The 25,090-nt window shown below is 44.9% G+C and overlaps 1 pseudogene; it reads right to left on the reverse strand.

The window, feature by feature from the left end:
- Positions 1-24,371, reverse strand: LOC146180739 (uncharacterized; annotated as a pseudogene).
- Positions 24,372-25,090: the final 719 nt, after the last annotated feature.

A 25,090-nucleotide genomic window follows, 5' to 3' on the forward strand; every position in this document is an offset into this window, starting at 1 on the left:
TCAGGTAGCTGGCTTTAAATACTCCTGCAGAGTTTGCGGGCGAAAACCAAAGAAATCACTGATTTGGCTGTCATACAAACATGTGCGACAGTTGGCAAGTATGGTTGCCACCTTATACATTTTAGGAACATTTTGCAGTAACAACTTGTGATTTTTCTTGTAATCCAAGAATGCAAAAGGCTGACAGTTTTCTCAAACCCCCACTCAACGGCTTGACGAACAGTGCTCATGGAACTGTTAAACAGCTGTTGTTGCTGGCTGAGTGCAGCACCTGCATATGGCAGCATAAGGAGAGGACGCAGGGAGTAGGCTGGGTCCCCATAGATTGTGAAGATCGAACCTTGGACCAGATCCAACAGCTTTTCATAGAGCCCACTGTCACGCAGGATACCTGCAAAATGCAAAACAGTACTGAATAATCAAAGCGTTTGAACAACAAATGTGGGAAATGTTGAAGCAAAGCGCACAGATTTTATTTTCATTGGTCGAGCTCGAGTCACGAGAAAAAACATTCTGCTCGGACGTTTATTTGCTGTCACCAACGTGGGTGCCTAATAGAAACAACATTCTGCAGTAGGCTTCTGTTTTGTAGTAATGAACATGTAGCACTCACTGCTGTTGCATGTAAGCAAGCAAAAATATAAGGTTTGGTTTGGTCTATCGGGTTGAAGGTCGCAAAGCAACTCGGGTTACGAGAGACGTTGTACTGATTTTGCGCTGGCATGATCTTGTTGATACAAAAGAGATCTTTGCATAACCTGGCATGATGCCTTCTAACTGATTATATTCAACAATATGCCAGCTTTAATATACAATGAACAAATTATTTTTCGTGACATCTGCAGTCCTGCTTTGTTAATACAACCTTCGTTAATATAGACTACTTAAATTATGGACAATTTTTCTGGGGACAAATCTTTTTAAATGTATTTATGCCTGGTTAATATGGAAACTCATCTGGACAATGGACAAGAGGAAAATGCACATGTGCTGATTGGGGCCCATGTATTTTAGTGCCGTTACCATGGATAGGCGCGTGAACAAAATCTCTACTGCCCCAACCAGACGTCCAACTTTATGCATTTTAGTGTAGGACACTACAAGAATATAACGAAAAAGTGCAAATGGCTGAGTGATGGCACTCTTGTTTCGTGGTTTCTTCCTTCGGAGTGAATGGCTATGATGAAAACTCACTCTGCAGCTTGTGCAGCGTAGAAAGCTGCATTCAGTAGTTTTTATTACGACCTAATGCTGATATGTAGCAGTGGTATAGTAGGAGTTCAGCCATTCATCCCTGGCAGGCCATCACGTGCACCATACCCACTAGAGGCATAAAGTTACATCACATTATTTCAAGCACAATTGTGACGGGGATAATGTGCGCGTAAGTTAAAATTGTCCAGCTTTAACCTTACTGGCCATCACAACTGTTTTTGTGGGCGATCAAAACGTCCGTGATGACTTGGCAGCGACACATTCCTTTTTTTCCTGAATGCTTGAGCATTCAGCATGTGGCAGCTTGAGTGGCATCTCTGCTTACAGTAGTGGCTGGTTCTGAGGTCATCGTGCAGAGTTAGCCCATGCCTTCACTTGTTAAGTCTGCCCACACCACAGGCTGTCACCGTCACTCCGTGGCCACCGCCCACCAGCAATGAGCGTGAGTTTAACAGTGACAGCCTAAATAACCTTGAATTCTAAGTCCAAGACTCGGCTGGCCTTCACCACTGCACAATGCAACAGAAAGGATGGAGTCAAATTCTTAACTTATCACTTTGGAATTGACAAGTTTCATATGGCCGCTGACAAGCGAGATGCGTCATTTTGAACAAATGTACAGCATTCAATAGAACTGTCAGAATCTTGACAAACACACACACCCAGAACAGACTACCGTTTCTGAACGTTTGCACTCGATTTGGCCGCTCCACCGAGAGTGCTAGTGCCAGGCTGCACTCGCGTCGGAAGAACTGGCTCGGCACCGGCATGACACTTTTGCGATCTAGTGCAGAAAGTGCAGCAAATTCAAGGAGTCCTGTAAATATAAATCCCCATTTTAGCCAAGCTTTCTCAAAGTGGAATTATTTTTAGCGCAACACATAAATGGGACAAGACAGGCGCTATGTCTTGTACCCCTTATCTGTCACGCTAAAAAGAATGCCACTTGGAAAACAAGAACTCACTATCCCTGAAAAAAAAATGTTGCTGATTTAACCAAGCCGTAAAAATGTGCCTGTGTGGCCCAGGGGTAGCGTGTCTACCTCAAGATTCTTGGAAGGCTGAATTCTGATCTCACCCTTCTATCTTGAAGATGAAACCCGAGATGGCAGTGCCTGCCAAACTGGCCCATGTCATGTGGTCTTGTGACATCACACAACCCAACGCCCAGTCAGTGCATGGCCATGTTACCTGCCAATACCTGCCAAAATCCTTGCCTGTGTTTTTTCACTCGCAACGCCAACAACACCGATGCCAGATTTTCTGAGGAATGGAGATTTTTAACACTATCATGTGAATTTTCTATTGTGTTCTCAACTACAGTAATTGCTGCCTTTTGTATATGTTTAATATTCATATATTCCACCCATTGCAGGGACTTACAGGTCAATGCTGCTAAGAAGCTGAATGTCTTCAGAGCCTGCGAGCACAGCGTGTGACAGACTGGGCCCCCAAATATGTACCACACGCCATTTGTTAAGTGCACACTCCTGCATTGGTACATTATCAGCGTGCTAGCAATTTGGTTATTTCACTTGCTACTTTTCTTAACCATGGGCTTGTTTGCTTTGCCTAATATAACATTGCATTACGTTTTCTCAATGTTTCAAAAAAAAATTTTCTCAGTAATGCGAAATTTTGTTCCAAGCTTTGATATAACTGGCAAGTGAGTATATATAAATTTGTTATATCGTAAACTTGGATCCGCTTCACTCACCAGCATCATGCCTGTGCCCAGGGTAAGGTCCATCCAGGTCGCACACAATGCCATTTGCACACATAATGGCCTGTTATTTAATGACATGCAGTCGTTTATGTCCAGAAAAAATTGATTTTCTGATTTTTGGTAGGCCTGCAGATGGGTCTGGCACTGCCATCCACAAACCCCCAACAGTTGGTGAGAGGGGCAGCTCTGCGATGAACTGCCTGCAATGAAAATAGAACATCCCTTTCTTTTTGTGTGTGTGTGTGTGTGTGCCGTGTTTGCCAAAAGTAACCAGGCTGCGTGGTTCGCTCCTTAGCCCTATAGTTCAGCGTTAGGACATCCCCAATTCTTAGTCACCTGTACGGAGCGAAAGCCACTCTATCTTATCTCTTAAGACCATTTTCTGCCTTTTGAGGTAAATCAAGGGCTCTAAACATGGTTGAGGAGCACACCCTCCAGCCTGGTTACTTTTGGCAAAGACGGTACATGAGATACGCTTCCGTGCCGTCACTGGTATGCAATATTCCCAAAACTGATTTCGGACTATCGTACGAGTTATAAGTCCGTAAAGTAATAATTGGTTCCGTTACGATTTGAGACACACAGTGTGCACTGAACCCCTATTTATCAGCAGACACTCTCTGCTATTATGCAGTTGTCTGCGATATCAAAAATCAGCCAAAACATTTTTTTTATTGGGCTGCGGAATGAAACTCGTCTTGCTTGACGTGTACGCATCTCAGAAAAACGAGCCACGTCCGCCGGTTGCAGCCAATCGTGCCTCCTCAGGTCCAGAAGATGACCGAAGGTGGCCTCACTGTGGCCGAATAGGGAGGACACAATGCTCGACATTGTCGAGCAATGTGTCCTCCCTATTCGGTTGTCGAGCAATGCCGGCCGAAGATGGGCTCTAAGTCCCACAACCGATTCGGGTATGCCAACCGGCGTAGACCCATGAGCAACGCTTCTTTACCAGACACCTTGACGCCTTGGCTACTGAGGATGGTATCGGGTACAAGCAGCGATATCTTCAGTGCGCCAAAATGCTCCTTGTCGAAACGGAACATCCGCCGAAACTACTCTTCGTCCAGGCAATCCACGTCCGGAAATCCGTTGTACCAAGCATAGCGTCGCGGCGCGGGCTCCCGGTACCGAAGAAAAAGGTCCTCCAAATCATTCCAGCTGAGGTCTAGATATAGCAGCTGGTCGCAAAGTAAATCTGCCTGCGATCGCCTAAACTTGGGAATCGTTGGAAAGCCACAAAAAAGTGCTTACAGAAGACGGCGAACGCGCAGACTTGCACAGACAAGACGAACGCAAGAAACAAGAAACGGCTAACGGCGATTCCCAGCGTGGATAGTCTCGGTCTATTTCGACTCGGTTTAAAAATTCAAAAGAAAAAATGTATTACTTTGTACATGTATTTGAGCTTTATATGTAACTTAATATGATTTACTTAGTGTTTATTAATGTAATGAAAACAGAGCAGCATGTATATCAAGATATTTTTTCCGCAAGTTTTTCTTTTAAGCCATCATGGCGCTGCATGCGCGCAACGTTAAGTGACCGCTATCACCGCTGTTCTAAAAGCAGAGGAAGGGGACGCGTTCCCCTAACGCTATAGACCGTTTTATCATGGACGCTGCCATTTTGTGTATGTGGCGCCATCTAGCGGCCGAGTTGTGAACCGCCATGCTGGTATGTGGGGTCCCATCCGCGGAACAGGCGACAAGTAGCGGAAATCGGCATTTTGGAGCTTTCGCGTGCAAATTTTCGCTTTCTGAAAGTACCTAGCTGAAAGAAAAAAAAGTTCTCAGTAGCAGCGAAGTCATTCGGTCCGAAATGACAAAAAATTATGCTCCTGATCAGGTCGGCTGAAGGCTACAAGCCTGATTACAATTAGTGTGTAACTTTTATGTGGCTCAGAGAGGCGGCGGCGCACCACTGGCAGTGATGGCAGCTTTCGATCTACTTTTTATTCTTAAATGATTTTTAGAGACGGCTTACCGTAACAATTTGAGGAAAGAAAGAAAGCGAATGTAGCCGTTTTATGTCACGTTTAGGAGCAATGCTAATCGCGCTAGATGTGTTCGGTCAACCGATCATTCATATACTCTTTACTGCTTGAGCGGCTACTGCGGATGTTCCCACACCTCCACTGGGATTCTATTCTTAAGTATCCATTATCCATTTCGGATCCATTTACTCTACCCTGGCTACTTTTGTTGGGTGACAATCAGGCAGGGTGTTCAAGCGTCCACTACCAGGCACTCACATTTCAGCATTGCCTACATGACTCAACCACCTGTTTGCCGGTATATTCGAGGAGTGGCGATGACTTGTCAACAGCGGAAGCTACTATCCTGCAATTTCTCTGACTGGGCGTTAGTTGCGTTTGTCTGACGCTGCCGTCATGCTGACATTAAAATACAAGATAAAATGGACAAATGATACCTATGGAATAGAGACCTTAAATTATCTCCCATAATGACCTCATCGAAAGTTGCTTTTGTCAGCAATTATGTAGTCAATTTTTCGTCGCAAGGTTTGCTTACTGCAAGCAATCGCTGCTATTCCTATGATCATGTTCCCATTTATTATCGGCAGCAAACTTTTACGAGATGCATGTTTTAGAAAAAAAAATATTGTAGCGCTGTTTCACTAAATAAGTTGACAACCAATTTATTACCCTAGTATATCGTTGTCTTCAAGTGGGACAGGTTCTTTCATACTTGCATTAACCTCAGGTGACTGAATCGAAATAGTTCTTCTTTACCTGGCAGCATCTCGTAAATATTTGCCGCAAGGAATATCATCCGCTTGTTGCCCAAAGTCTGCCGTTGTTGCACGGGTATTCAGTTTTTCCGGTCCCTACACTACAAATGCAGTGTTCGGAACTCACACGAAAGGCTGCCAAAGCGAAACATTTTCGGTTGGGGCTTGAAATTCAGAAGCTGCTCGTCTTCGCCTAATTGAGTGAGTTGCAAGTGGAACAGTGTGGAGTAACACACGCCCATACCCCCGCTCTTAATCTTTTATCTTCTGTTAATCATCTCCTTTTGGTTGTTATTTTTTTGTTAATGCAAACAACTCAGTGAAAAAAAAAAGATTGCGTTAACCGCGGCAGCTCTTAGCAGCTAAACTACAGCCGGCGGAAATAAAACGATCAGGGAAATGAAGGAAAGAAAGGGGCGAAAGAAGAAGGAACAGGGAAAGAAAGCACGTCGCTCACGTCAGCTAATCGGCTTAGATACTTTGCGGCTATTCAATACACTCCGTGTGCAAAAGACTGCAACGTGTGCGCTTTCTCCGTAGAATGCCCTGCCGCCCCCGCTGCTATCCCCGCGTCTCCACATACCAGACAGGAGGAGCCGCGCAGCGCGTTCCGGTTCGAGGCTATTTTCCTCCTCGCCGCGAAAACGGTCTATAACCGGTGAAATGCAATTCTAACTTTGTAGCGATCTCTTGAAATGATCTATCTGTGAGCTCACGCTGACACATTCCATACACCACAAGAATGGCCTCTCACCGCCCGTCATGATAGCGGACGTTCCTGGGGACGGCATCATGTACACAAAATCCTTTGCCGGCCTCCGTGCAGAATATGTGCTTGCAATCGCGCTAACAGATCGGCCACAGAATACGGTACCGACGCTAGAAACACGGGAGATAAACGTGTAGTGTCAGACAAGGGGCCTTTCTGAAAGCCGCACACGGGATAAATGCGCACCCATTTACCCACAAGAATGGGACGCGGAATGGAAGGGAAGTGCGTCTCTCGGCGGGTGCAACACCAGCCTACGGCCTCGACAACCGGCTACTCACCTGCGTGCGCACGCTCATTTGCTAGACACCCATTTCTCCGCGGCGGACGACAATACGACAAAAAGAAACTATTTTCCAAATATCTTTACAGGCACCGACAATCAATCACTGCAAGGCGCGTGCTTTGGCTGGCGTCATGTTTCGGAAAAACAAGTTTTGCCGGCCCTGCTCCGCTGCTGCGTCGACTCCCTGATAGGACACTCGACTACTCTCCTCAGTTAGCGACAGCTGCTTGTGCATACCTATAAAAGGGAGCCCTCTGCTTTGCGTACCACTCGTGCGTTTTGGCAAGATGGCGGATGAACTATCGCAATGAGCGGCTGCTGCAGCCGCAGCATTGCTTCTATATTGCGCCGTCAATTCTGACTCGGACGAGAAATCCCCGTCCCAGAAGGCACGATCCACATGGACGATGGACTGGTGGCGAAAGGCACCTGAACAAGGTGCTTTTGAGGATTTAATGCGAGAGTTGGCCCTAGAGGATGCAGAAGGATATCGACCATGGATACAGATGATTACCTCCTCCTTTGAAGATCTTTTAGCTGGAGTGAGACCGGTGATCGTAGGAAAAGACAAGAATTTTCCTCTGGCTTTTCCTGCTGCAAGAACGACTGGTCATTGCCTTGCGCAACATCGCTACAGCTCAGTTCCTAGTATAAAATGAGCAACCTACTGGATTGGCTGCGGCTAGAAAACTGCCACGAAAGATTATTTTATGTTACCTCGTGCGGCGTAGCACTTACCCGATGTAAACTACCCCCAATGCACGCAACCCTGCGTCTATGTGTCCGTCTTTTTCATGAGCGACGGCAGCCTTTTTCTGAACCACGGAATTGTTTCTTGTTCTTGTTAGCTGTTCTCTGAATAGATCAATTATTTTGTGGCTCTGTAACCCTTTTTTCAGGAGACAGTCAAGTTGTCATAAAATGGTTGTTTCGAAGTAAACATAACACAGTCCCACTGACTGTAAAGGATGTATGCAAGGCCATGTACAATGAACTCAAGCAGGATTATCTGAATGTACAGGTGCAGACAAAGGTGAGCGGAGCGCCCAGCCCAAGAAAACAACTGAAGGTCAGCGCCGCCTAGCTGAGCCGGCCGAAAGCAGGAAATTGTGGCGCCCATCTGCACACCCTCCGAATGCGTTACCCTCCCTTTGTTCCGCATGCCTTGTCATATGTCCCACCATCACTGTCGCGGTAATGAAGATCGTGATCGGACGGTCGCGCTCTTCAAACCGAGCGGGCATTTGAGGGGCGCCGACTGCTTCTTTGATAGCAGAGCACGCGTGGGCGGCGCTATATTTAGGCTGCTTCACTCAGACAGCAGCAAAGGCATTTACGCCGCAGATGCCAGCGCAGTTTTTGTTTTGAAATTATGTTGCTGCCGGGATTCATTTTTATCTCGCTGCCGAAGAAATATGCTCGAACTCGATGTGACGGCGCAGATTCGGTTTCGTTTATTACAGTTACTGTGAATGCTTGGACATTAATATGACCAGTAAGATGTGTTGTCGGCCTAGTTGGTGCAGTACTTCAGACATCCTATAGTAGCGCGAACAAAAACACACAAGACAGGGTACAGGACGAGCGCTAACTGCCAACTGTTTATTGAAAGGAAATAGGAACGTATATTTAAACCCTCGGCCACTCAGGTGTTCATAGCCCCAATCGCACTCACCCCACCCGGTATCAAAATTCATCAATGACAAGCCTAGGCATGTGTGAATAAACGCAACAAGGAAGCGATAAATAAACGATACAGATCTTAACACCAGTCAAACGTAGCAAAGCAGGTCGAAGACTTGAAGCAAAAGCAGTCAAAACTAAAAACGTAAAAATTAGAGCTTACAACAAGGTAATAACCAAAGGTAACTAGCAAAAAGGCAATAGCAGTCAATCCCTCGTAGCAAAAGCAGTGTCCATAGCAAAGCAAAAGCAGTCTAACAAAAAGCCGTAAAACACCAGAACAAACAACAAGGTAACAAAAGCATTTTAACAAAAAACCAACAAGGTAAGACCAAAGTAAAAAACCAAACCCAAGGGTAACTAAAAAAATTGTAGCAATAGCAGTCAATATCTCTTAGCAAAGGCAGTGTCATGTATACGAAGCAAAAGCAGTCAAAATTAAACAAGGTAAGAAATCTATATATAAAAATATAAAAACGCCACTAATACCAAAGACAGGTCGTCCGAAGCAGGTTACAAACAGTGGACAATGGAATACTCATTTCAGATCATATTATCGAGGAAAGATACCTCACTGCTGTAGAGCACTACAGAAGACTCACTGATACAGTCAGTCCCTCTTATCTTTATAAAGTGCGCTTCCATGATTTCACGTGCGAGTGAATTGCGGCTCTTGCCTAGAATCCTAATCTCATACAGCCGAGGCTGGCAACCCCTACAGGACACGCAATGCTTAGCCAAATTAGAACCTTCCCCCGTTGTTAATGATAAGTCATGTTCCCGTGCACGATCGTTCACGCAGCGTCCAGTCTGGCCTACATACACCTTTCCACAAGACAAATGGTATCTCGTAGACAATGGTATTTCGTAGACAGGGTACAGGATAGCGCTCGTCCTGTACCCTGTCTTGTGTGTTTTTGTTCGCGCTACTATAAGATGTCTGAAGTAATATGACCAGGGGGCGGAAAGTGCCGGTATACCGAATATTGCCGCAGCTGTCCGCCCAAAGTAAGCTCACTACGGAGTTATTCGACAACTACTAATAGGTATATTAATTCTTAACTATGGTAAACTCAGTGACGACCACCAAATTCATGTGATCAACCGGAAAATTTGGCAAACTGGAGCCTCAAAATTTGACTTAGTCTGAACTTCAAATTTGCTATCCAACCTGATTTGACAATGGCCAGATCAGTGGTTCCCTCGACGTTTAAGGGTGCTACCCGCAAATGGCGCATATTTGCGGCGGCACCTAACGGATTTCGAGCAGGTGGACATCGAGATACAAATGAGTAGCGGCGCCAACAAATGTTCAAAACACACCGGCCATCTGTAGTCGAAGTGCATCTACCGCTTTCTAAACGAAGCGGCTGACTTAGCGCCGCCCCCGCGGACTGTGATGTATCAAGGCAGTGGTCCGCGCATCTAAAATGCCCGCTCGCTTTGAAGAGCCAGACCATCTGATCATGCCCTTACAAAAACTGGTGTTGAAGTTCTGTGGAATTTTTGTGAAGTTGCCTCAATAAGCACTGTTTAAAAGCTGTGGATATTCTGTGGCATTTTTGTTGATGAACATTGAGCATGTGTTGAAAATTGGCCTATGTGTTTCAGTTGAAATACCGTTGTAAATTTTCGTGTTGATTTTCTGTTGATTACACACTGAATACAAACTAAAAATCAACATGTGGTTCATGTGTTGACTTTCAGTTGGGTCTGGAAAATCCATTTTGTGTTGATTTTCCGTTGATTATAAACTGAATACAAACCTAAAAGCAACGTGTTGTTCATGTGCTGACTTTCAGTTGTGCACGTGGCAATGCATTTTGTGTTGATTTCCTGTTGATTATAGACTGAATACAAACTTAAAAGCAACATGTGATTCATCTGTTGACTTTTAGTTGTGCACATTGGCAATCAATCAGGTAAGCTTAGTACTTTTTGAAATGTCTGCACCTGCGAGTGAAGCAAACAATTTCGGCACTGACCAACCTTTATTCACAAACTTCTCGAGCCAGAAATGATGCCAAGCAGTTCTTGACATGGCTGATAGCAGCCGATGTGAACGCTGAAAAAAATAGCAAAATGAAATGTCTTACTTTCCTTGAGCAAGTGCACAGAAAATGTATGAGACAATGTAAGGATATCAACGCAGGACTTGTAGCGCCATACACGTCCTTTAACCTATGTGAGACCGTCAATACTATGTGGCACCTGCACATGCAACGAACTTCTCGGAGACAGAAAGATTGCTAAAATACAGTGCATCTCCCTCTGAATGCCAAGTAACACCTTACTGTTGAAAATATCCTGGCCCAAGTGGCGAAACACAACTGTAGCATAATGGCTAGGTCAGACTGTTGTGGATTTTACTCAGATGCATTTTGCTAAACAAGCAATGAAACAGTCATGAATGACCAATGTGCATGATTCACACGTCTATAATTCAACACACAGCATACATCGCGAAAAATGTTACTAAAGCATAGACCAGAACACCTTTTCTCTTTGCCTCATTAAACATTTTCCTCTGCAGAACGCCCGGAAGATGCATGTACATTTGAACTGTAGTCCTGTTTCTTACAAAGACTAAGTTTGTTATTGTGTTATGCAGTGCGAAATTCACCCCCACAAGAGATGAACAAACTGCTGCTCAGAACTCGGCATGTTTTCATTATGTGATGACACAGTCCACAAGAGTCCAATGATCTGCAGCTGTAAACAGATGAAGAGGTTGTTAGGACACTGCAGTACTTTGTGCAAAAACCAGGCTTTAAGCAGAAACCCACAGTTTTTCATGCTGCGAACTCAAATATCAGACTAAAATCGGCCAGAAAATGCAGAAATAGCCTTTTTCCAGCAGAAATACGGAGCCTTCGCAATGGGCCTCACCACGGGTTGTGCCGCCGCCTGTGATTGGCCAAAACATCGCACATTTTGAGGACCGGGGAAGCTACTGATGCGGCTCAAATGACCATCGAGCCGCATCAGTAGCTTCGAATGACCATTGGGTTTTTCACCACATGTATCCGTACCAGATGGGCCCATAAACGATGCAGCACTTCCATTGTGAGGAGCACAGGCTTTGCATGAAATCTTGCTGCGGTATAGAGTAAGGCATTTTGAAAAGTAGTGTGTGTAATTATCAGAATCTACATAGCCCTCAAGAAAACCTCGGTGTGCATATTTCTGAGAAAGAAGGGAAGCAAACAATGCAGTAGCAGACTACTTCCGTCTCAGGCCTCCCGCCCCGCCAGAAGTCATTGTTGTGAAAAAAGGGTGAAGCAGTACACAGCTTCCACCAGACAAATGAACTGTAAGCAGAGTGCTGTTGCCCAGCTCAGCGATGCACGCGAGGCATTGACGGAGCTTTTGTGCTGGAGACCATATTAAATGTTTTCTTACAAGAGCCTCATCGGTTTCCTTTCTAATTTCATTTGCATTCCCAAACAAGACAGAACTATGTAAAATGAGGCAGCAACAGGTGCAAAATCACGAGGCAATATATGAACAACTTCAATTATTGCTGCTTGGACGCATTGAAGGAAACGTCGCTCAGTGCGCTCCATACTTAAATGCACCCATACTCAGCTTAGTGGTACACACTTTACCTTCTAATAACACTCCCATAGGTGTCCCACAAACATATCAAGCACGTGCCATGCTGGAAACGATCTCTTAAAGCTGTCACTACCTAGCTGCGACACAACAGTGGGCTCTCCTTAATCATCTGCTCGTTTGCAAAGGATCATCAGCACGTGTGGCTGATGATTTGTCTGATGTTTAGCAATAAGCGCGTGCGGCTAGTTAGTTGTCCGATGTTTAGCGAAGAAGCCGCTAAGCACACCTTTGAACAAAAAAAAAAAAAAACACACAGTTACAACCACACGCAAGTGCTGTCTGCCCATCCCACCATGAGATTGCACTCTGAACAGATCGCAATCAACACTAAACGTGACGGTTCACATACGAATGAGACCTGAATATTCAGAAAGTAATGGAACTACAGTCAGAAGTGCATGCCTTGTCTCCCCTTTCTTCCTTCAATAAGCGTGGTTCTTGGAAATGGTGACTAGCACAACTCTTTTGTGTGAGGAAATGGAAGGAACTACGTCATGGTTCAGCCATGCCTTTTTGACAAAGCCCTATAGAAATTGCATTAGGAACAAACTGTATGTAGTCACAGTCACGAAAATGCTTCGAGTAGAATGTTTTCTTAGTCACCTTAAATTTATCTCTTCTCAGCAGCATCACATAGCGCAGCAAGCCTTTGACATTGCAAAAAATGATGAAAGACGACCTCGTCGCGGCCACAGCTGCTTGTGCATCCGAACGCATGCAGATCAGTGTTGCATCAGGCACACAACACTCAGTTGACAAGTTTGGTATGCCCACAAAGCCTGCCAGACAACAGCGAATGCCAAAAGCTCCCTCGGGTGACTCTGAATGCCTCTGCAAAGCGACATCACAACGGACGGAGGAGCGAGGTTTCCCTCTCTGCTTTTCTCTGTAGCAGTCGCGAGAGATTTGAATTGCGCGTTTTCAGTCCGCGATTGTGCAGGTGTTTTTTGTGTAATCGAAAAAATAATTTCACAGACATGATCAACAAATAACCTACTTCAAAAATATAGATTACTAGCACATTTGAAAACCATCGCAGTGTCCCTTCAAAGTTCTGCTGCCACACACTCAGCTATGAACACAGCGGCCTCCACCACAACACTGCCAATGATGTCGGTCATAACAATGCCAAAGAGCACTCATTTATGCAAGCTAATTGGCTACTTTGCAAATTAAGTGCATAAGCAGATCTATAAATAGATTTCAACAGTTAGTTGCCAGCATTTCCCCCCTCTTTATTCATGTTTTTATTATATTTGTGTACGAGGCATAATCATGCAGTAACTTACGTATGACAGCTTCCAGATGCACCGGGTCCAGGGCCTCTTTACACGGACGGTCTTTCTGTACATTGTTTCGAATACCATACAGAGACTTTCCTTTGAGTTCATCAGGTGCGAACACCTGGCGCAAAAGTGTCTTGGCAAATTTGCCAGCACTGGTGTGTCCAGAGCTGCGCTCCAGGCGCTCCAGGAGTGGTTTATCCACAACAACTCCGTTTCCAATGTCTACCTGCAAGCACAACAATTCACAAAAAAGCTGCCATCAGTACAGAAAACAGTGACGGTTATCTGCCCTGCATATCTTACGAGTGCCTTAATGGCAAATGACACAAAGCTGAACACAGGTTAAAAAAAAAAGTTGCTTTCTTTCGCTGACACAGACGGCAACACAAGCCTTGTGGCTCATCTGACTAGGTACAGTCCAAATATTTTGAAGCATAGAGGAACTCTGGTCCTCTCCCTCCCCAGCTTTCGACTTCCACAAAGGCTGCAAAAGTATTACTAAGTCACTAAATAGCTTACAGTCTAACCTCTTGTCGGCAAGTTTTAGAGCAGGGGCTCACAAACTATTAACCTTCTTACCTCAAGGAACACTAACAGCCATTAATATGTGCCAAGGACCTCCCTCCCCTCCCTGCTGCTTCCAATGTCACAATCAGGTATAAAGTTGGGCTAGTTGGTGTCTATGCACAATTATCACAATCAGGTGATGTTGCTTGTGCATCAACACCTAATGATATAATTTTGTGACTTCTTTTCGTTTTCTTAAGTTTGGAAACCTGCTTTTTATTATATGCCTGGTTCTCACTTAAACTACACGTGCACACATTTCTGTCTCATCTTGACTAAATTAACTCTGCTATGGGGTTTGTGCCTTCAAATATCTTCAGTCCCCATGTGCACACCAGGGAACCTACCCAAACAAGTGTCTCTTGATGAGCCATATGACCCTCTGCACCTTTGCGTCACCATTCCAGATATATGTATGGTAACTGAGCGACTTGCAGAATGGGTATTGGTGTAAGACAAGATAGCAAGAGTACATCCAACTTAATACATTAGCTGAACTTATAACCAGTGTAAGACAAGCAGAGCACGAAAAATGTCACTTCAGCTCCATCGCTTACACACTCTTCCTCCTTGGTCGTAGTACTGTCAACTTACAGACGCTCCCCAGCCGCGAATTTGCCTCCAGGGTGCGTAATATACACCGATGCATCACTCACAGCGTAGTGCCTCCCATCCCCATCCTAACTCTCGCGCAACGTATAGCATGGATACAGGCACCCTCCTTGCATTGGAGCGAGCTTCAGGCGATACACAACACAATTAGTTCCCTCCCACTCAAACCCACATTTGATACTGTTCATATTTACACTGACTTCCTAGCCATCCATAAGCAGTTCAAGGCTGTTCAGCGCACATTCAAAATTACACAATCGGTTCACCAGCTTTGCAAAAATACCCCTGTCCTGTGTGTATACACTGGAATCGCGGTCATGCTCACGATCTACATAATATCCATGTGGATAAAATGACACACCTTGGCACATCAGACATCCCGCCACCTTCCCCTCTTCCCCCAGAGCCACTCATGTCCCATGTTTCCGAGAAAGAACCTTTGCGCCAGCAAACACGCGCTCTAATTACCCCGTGTTCATACCCTCTACCCCGTAATCTCACTCTAGAGGAGGCGGTATCTGTGCACCGGATTCGGGCAGGAGCGGCTCTGACCCCTTTTGTGCGTCATCGGTGGCGTGACGAATGCTTTCAAGTGACCGAAAAGTGCCCGCATTGTGGTGCTTCACCAGAACTGTGCAATGTGAAGCATCTATTGTGTACCTGCCCAGCTACGGCATCCGTTAGACAGTGTTACCTACGGAAAGTAGGCCTGCGGTGGGACCTTGACTATGACTACAGGAAGTAGATGCTAAACAGCCAGTTTATCGGCAACTTAAGCGATTTAAGGAAGACCTGTCTACACTCTTTCTTCTAGCTTCCTCCTACTCCCTACTCCCTTTTCACTATGCCTAATGGCAAACTTTTCGATATATATAAAAAAAATGACTGAGCGACTTAGTATGCTGCACAGTTTGCCAGGCCACCGCTGCTGCTGGCATGCAGCATCTTGGGGTGATGCCAAGGTCTGTGCTGAGGATGATGCCTATGCTGACAGCATGAAACTAAGGAATGCGCTAGTATAAGATCTAATTCTCTGAAATGGGTTTCAACACACCATGCACTGTGTCTGGTGTGCCAGCATAGCAACAAATCGGACAGGGGCACTGGGGAGGAGGGGAAGTTTAGCGGGAGGTCACAGAAACTCAAGAGAGCAGCCTGTGGAACCAGGTTTTAGAACCTATTCTTTAGAGAAAAGCTGTACACATGGCTATGCAAGATTAGCACATCTACAAGAAATTTTTATGTATTTCTCACATAGCTGGTATCACCCAGAGTATATGACGGTGAGCAGCCTTGTTTACAGCGTGCCGACGGTGCTCTGCGGAGGTCAGTGCCACCCAACATGAGTCCCTGTGTTTGAGTTATGCGCCCCATGTGCATGCGTAGCCAAATTAAAGCAGTGCCTGCTCGTGGGTTCTCGGCGCCTCATTTCCACTCAGTGCTCGCACTTCATGCCGCCAGGTACATGCTTAACGATTGTAACAGTGGCCTGAAAGCCAGCGTTTTGCGCAAATCCCGAAGCAGCTAGGCAAGGAAGTGCAACTGGTATTGAGTGATCACTAGCTTAAAAAGCAAATGCAAGTGATAGCGGATGATCGAGAGATTTAAGAACATCCACCAGGCTAAGAGTGCGAAAAATGGGTCTAATTGGTTATTTGGTTCTGTTTTCGTCTTGTTCCATGTAACGTTTCGGCCATACACTCCGTTGTAGGCAATTTGATGGCGTGTCCTTACTCTGAGTTATCTACAAGGGACAGCGAATTTGGCATCTGTAGAGATGACTTCCTCCACGCAAAAGCACAGGAGCGACGAGTGGTACTTATGCAGGAACGCACGTCAATCTACTGTCACTCGTGCTTGCTTGGTTGCCTGGCCGCCTCGTTGCACTCAAGAAACACAGCAGCATGGTGACGCCCTAGCAGCTCGAACGGTACTTGCAAAAAATGGAGGCTGGACAAGGAAGCGATGAGCAGGCATCCCTCTGGTCTGCCACGCATGACCACAGGATGCATAACTGAAACTGATCGCCTAACGTTACATGTCACTGACTTGCTCCACACAGCACTGTCAGTGCACTATAGGCAAGCCTGCTCACCACTGCACAGGCGCAGGAAAGTAAACTTGTACTGAGCAAAAACTCACCAGGTACAAATAACCCCTAGCTGAAAGATTAGAGGCAACTAAGGAGGCTATCGAAGAAGGGTAACACTGATGGACAAAATGAGTCTGCAAATAATGAACAATCTCAAGATACTGAAAGCAGAAATTCTGAAGAGCAAATGGACTTCGGAAAAATATGCAATGCATAGAACATATCCCCTTTAATGGTACATTATCAACTAATTGATAAAGCCAGTATAAGAAGAACAAGAAGGAATACACTCTGCACTCACAAAAAGATACGCTAGTATGAAAGACTAAGCTTTCTTGAACAATTTCCTGTTAATGCATGTGAATGCATTTGTGCAATAAAGTGATCAACACAGTGCCTTTAGAATTTTTGGTTACAAGAGACCTTGCTTAAAAGAGATCTTTTTCGTGTCCCTTGATTGTCTCTTGTAAAGAGGTTTTACTGGATTATGAGGGATAGCATAGCAGAGTGCTGAGAATAGCTTAGGTAACTATCGGTCCTTGAATATTCACTGACATCACACAGTACAAGAACATCTTGCATCTCAGTTCCACTGAAACACAGCCATGCAGCCAGGAGTGGCCAAGTCAAATCGAGGTTACATACTTTTGCAGCTGGTACAACCTGGGGCTCTTCATTGGTCTTATGGCATTCTGCTAAGGCCTTCTTAAGCTTCTTGACCATACGGCCTGGCTCTGCAAGACATGAAGGAAACATGAGTGACGGTCTACGCCAGGCGTTTATATAAATCAAAATAACGGAAGAGCTTTAACAGAAAAGATGGTATGATACACATCCTTTTTCTCACTCATTAAATGCATAAGTTAATGTTTTTTTCAGCAACTTGATGCTAACAGCTGACTGACAGCTGGCGCCAGCATGGTAAAACAATTAAATTGATGTCAAGTCTTTTGATTCTGGCATGTCAGCTGACTGTCCATCTAGGGTGACAAGCCATAAGGAATAAATAGCCAGTGTCATGTGGAAAGTGCATGCAATAAAGATTGCAATTATGTGTAAGGTTGTCACGGCAGGGTTGTCAATGCAGCTGACATTCGTTTTAAGTTTATGCAGATTAAGTGGCCAATGCCTCTTTTGATTTTCATAAATAAAGCATAGCATGTGGGGACGAGGTCTTTTAGTTGATTTCGGACTTCAGGTATAGCTTCTACAATTAGACTATATGCAGATGATTGCATATTGTATAGAAATATAGAAAATAGGGAAGATACAAACGATCTACAAACAGACCTCAACTGGATCATAGCATGGTGCTGTAAATGGAATATGACTCTAAATCCTAAAAAATGCTGCCATATTCGTTTTAGCCGAAAAAAGGTACATGTTGAGTAGTTACTTTTTAAATAGTCATCAAAAGCCACATATCAAGATGTTAAGTACCTAGGCGTTTATTTTTCTCATAATTTAACCTGGAACAAGCATGTTGATTACATAGCAATGAAGGCTGGTCGTGTACTCAACTTCATTTAAAGAAATTTTCGTAACGTTCTAAATGACATGAAAGAAGTTCTATATATCTCAAACGTGCGCTCAATTTTAGAACATGCAACGGTAGTGTGGGATCCAGCTACTAAAGTCCTTATCAAGAAACTTGAAGCGATACAGAATCATGCAGCACGTTTCATTTTAAACATTTATGATCTTCACAGCAGTGCCGGTGCGTTAAAGCATTTAGGATCGGATTCCCTTAGCTCCGTCGCACCTTCTTCAGATTAGTCTTCTTAAACGACATCATGAACAAAAAAAATTGCATTGACCGTGATGCTTACCTTGCACCCCCCACATACATTTCCCATAGACGAGACCATATCCGTAAAACATGCGAAATTGCCTGTCGGACATCTGTATTTAAATCAGCTTTTTTCCCACATACAATAAGTGAATGGAACAGCCTCCCAAATGCAATAGTTTCATTAGATGACAACAGGTTTCCAGCCACTCTTAAAACACATTTACGGGGACTAACTGATGCATCAGTGTGCCATGCACCATAAGCTATTGACTGCTCTTCTTTTCAACAGGGAGCTTTTGCATGCTACTTTTCCGCTATATATGTATTTTAACTTTTTTATGACTTGCACAACTTTTCCCAAGTGTGTTTTACTGTTCTAAGCTGAATTGTTGCTGGGTCTTTTTTTTAATGTGAATGTACTGCACATCTATTTCCAGTGCTTTTGCCTCTCCCTTTGCGTACCCTCGTACTCCAATGCCCAGTGAGGCGACTTGTACGCACTCAAATAAATCAATAAAAAATAAGTCTGCTCTTAAATCTGAATTATGAAACTGGCCCATGCTTTCAGAACAAAGCCTGAAATTTTTAGACCAGCGGGCCACATTAGCGCTCTACTGGCTGCATGCAGCCCATGTGCAAGAGGATTAACCTCGGCTTATTAAGAATAAAGTCAATCTCGCGACAAATACTTGATGCCATTGGCTGAATGTCCTTTCCTTCAAAAGCAATTTTACCTGACTCGAGTTGTGTCAGACTATAGATAGGCCTTGTGGCCAGTTCAATGCTCAGTCTCCACAATCTGTGCACAATACTTTTCATGGACTTTCTCCATTTCTTGTTTACTGCGTGTAACAGGAACACTTTGTCTACTGTTAGCTGTTTCCCTGTAACCAACTCATCATGTAGTCAAAAAACTACTACATACACAGGATCGCTCCGCATGAAAGGGAGTGGCCAGTTCACAAATAAAACAAAATCATTCATTATTTCTCTATTAAAGTCTAAAAGAACCAAGAAAAATTCTAACTAGCAAACCAGGATAAGTCTGCTTATCACACTCAATTACCCTGTAATAATTTGTTGAATGCTCAAACTTTTTCCCTTTCATACTGAGTGATGCTGTACAATGTATGCTGCATACTAAATGACCACATACACCATACTGAAGGTACAGGTATCATTTTCTGGCTTACCGGCAGCTTTTTCAGCTTCCTCAAGCCGTTTTCGTAGTTCGTCTCTTTCGGCTGTGACTCTCTGCAGTTCAGCTTCAAGCTCTTTGAGCCTGCCTTCGCAGCCACATGTGTTGTTCTGAAATTAACAAATGAGAAAGTGTAATAATGTAGGAACTGCAGGGACAGCAAAAGCAGATAGGTGAAAGTACCGTTTATATGAGCAGAGAAGAGAGGTGTTGCGTAGCAGCCTTTCAGAGCTCAGTGTTGCAGGCTACAACGCACACTCAGTACTCGTGTATAAAACACGGTGCTTGTGTCTTACATTTACCATGCTTTGTCCCCATTTGCACTGTGTTTTTACCTTCAAAATATTACCTTTTGAGATCTCCAAGCCAAGAAAGGGGGGCTACCAATCTGAGTCAACTTGCACTGCCTTGCACGCTCAACTTCACTATTAATGCCCGATATATATATACACACACAGTCGACAACTGATTTTTCAGACACCCAATTTTTCGGACATGCTTGATTATTTGGGTCTTTTTCCCGGCCCCAGGACATACCTTATAAAGTCAATGTACTGTGCCTCTCAAAATTTCGGACGCTCTAGGGAAGGCTATTCAATTTTTCAGACATTCCAAGCATCAGCCGCGCCAACTGCCACACATTTTGAGCGGTGTGGCCGACATTTTGTTTGTTTCTCTTTTCCTCCGATAGCCTCAAAACTGATGCTGGCCTTGTGTGGTGTGCCGCTCCTCAGCTAAACTGACGCTGGATTGAGGCTACATTATTTGCCTAGCAGCTTCAGCTTCCAGAACGTCGCTGCTCGCTGCCGGAGTGCTTTTTTTTTCTTTTAGCTTGATCGCTTCGATTGCCTGTTCATCTGTGCGTGGAAGTCGGTGCCACCCACAACGCTGCGCAATTGCTTCCGTCATGCAGGATTTGTGCTGAATGACGAGTCGGCTGCCTTGGACGAGGAGAGCATCGTCAAGCAGCTGTCAGGCAGTGAGCAGCTAATTGACGGCCTTCGTACTGTCAAAATTCCATTGAGCGCCTTGTTTTCAGAGTTCACAGACGTGTACCAAGAGTTGAAACTGTGCGCTGGACTCACAGATGCAGAAATTATTCGCGAAGTACTTGCGAAGTTTGAGAGCGACGACGACTCACCTGCAGCAGCACAGCCGATGCAAGCTGAGCTGATGTAAGTAGTCTCAACCCTTTCGTCGGCTTACGGTGACACTACGACTCTCGCTGAAATTCAGGCGGACCTGTTAGCACAGAAGCGCAGCGTGGTGCAGAAAAGCATTCATGACTTTTTCCGGCCTCAAAGTCATTAATAGGCCATAAATTGAGCTTTCGAGACCAGCCAACGTGGATATAAGGCCCTGCTTAACAAAGCCATATGAACGTACCTGCAGTAGCATGCCCGACTCAATCTGCAAGGTTCCTGAAGAGTTCGATTCCGCTTGAGTTGGCAGCTCCTGCCAAAGCCTTCATGTCACTCAACCCTATGACCAATCAGTGCTCAGCCATGTCTGCTGCAGCTACCACCTGTCATGCCCATTGCTTTTTGCTCACAGCACCAATGCCAGATTTCCTGGAGAATGGGACACTACCACGTTAAAATGGTGGAATGTCGTGTTGGTTAACAGACTCCCAGAAACTCATTCCCACAATATGCAACAAAGGTCCGCAGAGCATCATGTACTGGGGCTCCAGCTTACACAGTGAGAAGTGCGCCACCAGAAAGGTGTGCCCGCTTGTTCAACTGCCACTCAGATTTTAATGCGATAGCGAATTAATTCCCTATTCTCAAAAAACAAATCCAGCACTTATCGGGCATGGCTCTGTGGTTGCAGGTGGCTGGAATGTCTGGGTACTGATAAATCGCAGGCTCATCTGATATGTGCCCCCGACATGACTGATTTGGCAGGAGCTGTCAATTCGAGCCTTTCCTTTCACAATGGTGGGTGAGATCAGAATCAGCCTTTCAGGACTCTTGAATTCTGAATCAGACATGTTACCCTTAGGCCATGCGGGCACATTTGAATGCCTTGGTTCAACAGGGCTTTATTTCTATGTAGGATGGCCTTTCAAATATAATTGCTAAAGGGTATGAAGGAAAGAAGCCAACAGTCGGCGAGGCCAAGGAGAGCATTGGGGATTGTGATTTGTCTTTTTTTTTTAATTTTTACTTCTATGATCGCATAAATTAGTAATGTAGTCTGTTCAGGGGAAAGATAATTAAACGCAAAGTAGAAGAAAAAACATGCCGATGGTGGGAACCGAACCCACGACCTCCGAATATCGCGTCCGGTGCTCTTCCAACTGAACTATGTCGGCCGCTGTCCCCCCTGCTACTTTCTTGGGTATTAATGTTGTCTGTATACGAACCTTGAGAGTGTTCACCAGCGCCACCCTCAACCATCGCGGCTGACGTGGAACGCCCTGTGTCACCACCAGCGTCACATAGAACGTGATCAAGGAGCCTCGCCGACTGTTGGCTTCTTTCCTTCATGTATTATAACGAGCACCCTCATTTCCCCTTCATTTATCTTCTTGTAGCTAACGGGGGTCTCGGTTCTGGCAGTCTTGAAGCCATAGGTAGCATAAGAGGGTTCTAGTACAGCTTTCGCCCTCTCTCTTGATCACGTTCTACGTGACGCTGGTGGTAACACAGGGCGTTCCACGTCAGCCGCGATGGTTGAGGGTGGCGCTGTTGAACACTGTCAAGGTTCGTATACAGACAACATTAATACCCAAGAAAGAGCCAGGGGGGACAGCGGCCGATGTAGCTCAGTTGGAAGAGCACCGGACGCGATATTCGGAGGTCGTGGGTTCGGTTCCCACCATCGGCACATTGTTTTTTCTTCTACTTTGCGTTTAATTATCTTTCCCCTGAACAGACTACATTACTAAATTATGCGATTACAGAAGTAAAAATTTAACAAAAAAGACAAATTACAATCCCCAATGCTTTTCTTGGCCTCGCCGACTGTTGGCTTCTTTACTTGATGTATTATAACGAGCATCCTCATTTCCCCTTCATTTATCTTCTTGTTGCTAAAGGGTATGTGTGTGTGTGATAACAGAGGAACAAATTAAGAGAGTAGTAGTAAAGTGAGAAGCAAAGTCTATGCATATGCCCAAGGATCCACAAGGAGAGCTGGCCAACTGGGGTTATTAACACTGTCGCATCCCACCTGTAAAGGCGGGGCTCGAAAAGCTCTTAATATTTTTTTTATTACACCTGTGCATGAAGTGGTGGCTAGAACGAATGCTAACACCAAGAACGGTCGTCCATATTTGGAAAGAGAAGGCATTACACCCATGTCACATTGGCAGTTTCAACTGCTGTTCAGTTAAGTGACAGTTCAGCTTCTCGACTGACCTTGGAATGAATTTCAGTCGGTTGCAGTCACACGAAGCTTGTCGTGAAACTCGGATCATGCTCAACTAAATGTCTGAGTCACGTGATCCCACCACATGCGAGTAATTAATAATCCTTTGATTAGTTAAAAGTGCAATGCATGCACCGGTGTGCCATTCATTCCAACTGACCGTCAACTGGACTGCTGTTGAAAATGCCCATGTAATAAATTGCTCACCAAGTGACAGGGCGACAGGTTTGGTTTTATGACAATGACGCGAAAGTATCCACTTGATGTCTTCACACTGCAGTGGGGTTCTGTATCCTTGCCTTCGCCTTTTTTGAAAACCTCTTGTGTGGCTCTCAAAAGAAGGTAGATGTGAAACCCCTGCGCATTAACATTAGCAGAAACTGCTGTCATTTATGAGGTTCAAGGAGGCAGAATTCAAGCCTTTCAGCAAAAGTGTCCTTTATTTTTCTTAGCTTAAAGCTAGTCCTGTGCCTTTTACTGGATGTGAGCCCCATGTAGGTTGATCCCTAGCTTGAACAGTGGGATTTTGAAAGCAACAGCTAAACCTGTATGTATGCAAATATGGAACTACAGAACTGGAAATGCCACACAGCCTCATCACATTCTCATAGGCTCGTCATAGCTATGCAGAAAAAAAACATCGCAACCCCAGAGAATTCAGTATAAAAATATTAAAAGCAACTGGAATATTGCTTCCAGTAAAATCAAAACCGTTGGTATGATTACTGACTGACTACGTCCTTGAATATGCCCACAATATCCGAAACTGCCCGTGCGAGACGGCGCATTGGCGGCCTGCATATTAATTTGAACGCGGATACCTTACCGAATTACACTGACATAACACAGAAAATGGCCGTTTTTGCAAGTCGCCTCCACAGTAATGCAGCCATCGCGGTCAAAACTCAATTTCGCGACCTTAGGGGACAGGACGAACGACACAAAGAAGCTGTCACGACCAAGGCCGCGGTGTGCGCCTATGTGCCCGTGCTGCAATTAACACTCAAACACAAGGCAATATCACTGGCCAAAGCCACATAATTCACTCTCAGTTCTGGTCATACCACTCCGTGCTGCAAATGTTCAAGCCAGCCACCATTAATGTGAATGAAAAAAAAAATACGACGCTCACTCAAGCAAACAACGATTATGACCACAGGGCTTAAAACAAGATATACTTACGGTCGCCGTTGCTCCCTCGGAGCTGCCGCCATTATTGTCCAGCAAATATGCGGTTGCTATTCTGTCCCTTTTCTTCGCCACGACACGGAGTTTACCTATCAGAGACAATACGTAAGCGCTACAACGTCCACAAAGGGCCAAAAATGCACATGCATGAACACAAGGAAAAATACTTACCAAGCTCAAGAAGCTCTGCTGGAGCTGCCGGCTCGCCATCCTTCCATCGCACGTTCAGTATGGAGCCTTGAATCTCATTTATATAGCTCTCTTCGGTGAGGAGACGGAGGCCAACCGCCGGGTCACTAATCGCGGTAACTGGATAAACATCCCATTTGGCTTCCGCCACTCATTTGACTAATATGTGCGGAATATCGGAAGCTGACATCCTTGCACGTGCTTTCGGTGCGTGTTTCAGACAAATCCCACGTGAGCTCTCAACGTCTCAGGGCCACACGCGCACCGCACACAACTCACAGTATGATCGCCAGTAGTGCCACTCATAACACAGCCAAATCACATGCGAACGATGCGACAGCGCTAAAGTCGCATGCGCTTAAACGCGTTGACCAGTTAAACGAGTGCACATGCAAATAAATTGATAAAAACTTTTTGCTCATATCTCGTGGATAAAAAACAATGTATTTATTTTTTTTTCCGCAGCTTGGTTACCAACAGCAATTTAGGAAAAAAAGGCGTCCACACGCATATATTATTAGTGGCGCTGCGATCGAAAACGATTAAAAGTGGGTTTGTGGGCTTGTTGCTGCACATTTACCGAACTAGTCTCTCTTTAGCCTACATATTTTGCCATTCTCTAGTCCTTGCATCGTGTGTACAACGCCGAATCTTTTTTTTTCTTGTGAGTTGCGGGAAGGCTTTGCAGTGTGCTGTGTTGTAACTTCTTCGGCGTACTTTGTTTCAAATCTCTAGTCGAG

The sequence above is a fragment of the Amblyomma maculatum genome, chromosome 8, assembly GCF_055883805.1.
Source record: "Amblyomma maculatum isolate TAMU_Amacu chromosome 8, ASM5588380v1, whole genome shotgun sequence".
Lineage (NCBI taxonomy): Eukaryota > Metazoa > Arthropoda > Arachnida > Ixodida > Ixodidae > Amblyomma > Amblyomma maculatum.